The sequence below is a fragment of the Callorhinus ursinus genome, unplaced genomic scaffold (genome assembly GCF_003265705.2).
Source record: "Callorhinus ursinus isolate GAN/ISIS: 27379988/994484 unplaced genomic scaffold, GSC_fseal_2.0 scaffold8, whole genome shotgun sequence".
In the NCBI taxonomy this organism is placed as follows: domain Eukaryota; kingdom Metazoa; phylum Chordata; class Mammalia; order Carnivora; family Otariidae; genus Callorhinus; species Callorhinus ursinus.
Genome location: NW_027397070.1, coordinates 15,253,021 through 15,255,395, shown reverse-complemented (window position 1 = coordinate 15,255,395; position 2,375 = coordinate 15,253,021).

Here is a 2,375-nt window from a genome sequence, read left to right as displayed (position 1 = left end):
GAGCTTCTTACATAGAGAAACAGATTAGGTGACATTTAAAATGGTAAGGAAAGCAAGCCAGCGTAGACTGTTGTGGGCAACGTGTTTCCTGAAAATATTTTATTCTGTCATTTGTCTCACTCGGGTATTTGTTATCACATCGATGACAAAATACTCCATCTAGCCTTCCTTTCCAGCTAGATTGCTTGGTAAGAAAGAGGTTGTAAAATAAATCTTAGAGACTTAAAGAAGTTCTGAAACATGTCAGATGTCCTCAATTAATATTTAAAGTGTAGAATATAGTCAAACATTCAGAGACACATATCAAGGACACCTGAAAAGATAAAGGTATAAGGTTAAAATTAATTTTAAAAATATGTAAAAATACTTTATTGCAAATTGCCCATTTTTGGCTGCCCGTGTGACACATTAAGATTGATCTTGCAGTGGGTCATTTTCAAAGTTTGCCAAAAACTCGGACATTTTTGGTATTATTTGTGACAATTTTCTTGAGTCCACTGAACAAACTTATAGCTTTATGAAGATAATAGTTTTCTGGCTAATAGAGCAATAACTGATTAGCCAAATAGTGGATTTCAGCAGCTGCTTTCATTACTTAATGGCCAGAATAACAGTAATAGGACTATTCAACCATTCGAGATTTCAAAACTGACACTTCTGTGATCGTAAGGTACCTTAGGGAAGTATAGAAAAGATTATGTGAGCAGAATTATTATTTTCAAAAGACAGTTGGGGTAAGAGTAGTGGAAGAAGGGTGCTAAGTGGCATAACATCACTCTTTTAAAGATTTACTTACTTATTTGAGAGAGAGAGAGCAAGAGAGCATGCACCAGTGGAAGGGGCAGGGAGAGGGAGAGAATCTCAGGCAGACTCTTTGCTGAGTGTGGAGCCCAGTGTGGGGCTCGATCTCACGACCCTAAGATCACAACCTGAGCCAAAACCAAGACTTGGACACTTAAGCAACTTTGCACCCAGGCGCCCCATAACATCACTCTTCTAAATAGCTTCTGTTATTAAAAATCTTTCAGAACAACTTACATCTTCTTGTATCTTCAGTTTCTTTTTGCCCCAGTGAGGTGCATCTCAGTTAATTTAATACTCTATGTGCGTGACGCTGATCTTTTCCTTGTGGGTGATTCCAGTATGATTTCTGTCACCAAAAAGCTTATGGTGATGTAGGAGAATGAAGATCTACACAATTGTAACAACCTATAAAAAGAGGCCCAGGTGATGAGTATGCAGTTGAGTAAGGTAGAAAAAGATTTAGAGAGAGAATGACATGATGTGGGGACAAATTGAATGTTGAGGACAAAGGAGTCCAAAGTGGCTTTGAACTTTCTCGTTTGCTTTATTTAGAAGAAAATGTTTGCCGCTAATGGAATTATACTGCTCAGGAAATGAGAAATGAGTTTTGAAGTGCAGATGGCAAGTCTGACTTTGGGCATGCAGGATTTTAATTAATATTTGCTCAAGGAGTAATTTTGAAATGTCTAAGTAGTTGCAAAAGTATGTACCAAATTCAGAAGAAAGGACAAGGTAAAAGACAACTACCCAAGTGATTGGCTTTTATATAGAATTATTTATATAGCATTTTTACCACCAGGACTGGGATTACTAGAAAATATCTCATGATGGGTCAGATAATAATTTTTAATGTATGCAAAAATACAGGTGTGATCCTTCATTTTGTGCTTCAAATTAGATACCCCTTTGCTATGGAGAACAAAAAAATAAGCACTGTGGTGATGAGAAGTGAGTGGTGAGAAGATCTATAAAGCTGAAGAAAATGTAAATAGGTGGAAAATAATGACCATTGGTTGTAGTGATTAGAAAACATTGCCAGTAGCAAGTGGAAAAAATTACCTGAGGGGTGGAAAGTCAGGAGAAAAAGACGACAGAGGAAACACTTAAATGATTCAACCTAAATGCATGGGTTAAGAAAGCATTACTGTAGTTAAAATAATTCAGAATTATTTTCAGAAGTGTTCTAAGCAATATTGCTATTCTGTGTTCATTTTCTCTACTCTTGTGTTGTGGGTAGAGAACTGTGTCCCCTAAAAAGATATGTCGAAGTCCTAACTCCCACTGCTTGTGCATGTGACCTTGGAATTAGGGTCTTTGTAGAAATAATCAAGTGAGGTGATCAGGATGAGCCCTGATCCAATGTGACTGGCGTCCTTAAAAGAAGAAAATACCATGTGAAAATAGAGATGGAAGGAAGGACACAAGGAAGAAGACTATATGATGTTAGAGGTAGAGAGGTAGCTGGAAGAAGACTATATGACGTTAGAGGTAGAGAGGTAGCTGGAAGAAGACTATATAACGTTAGAGGTAGAGAGGTAGCTGGAAGCTAAGGAACATTAAAATTTGAAGAG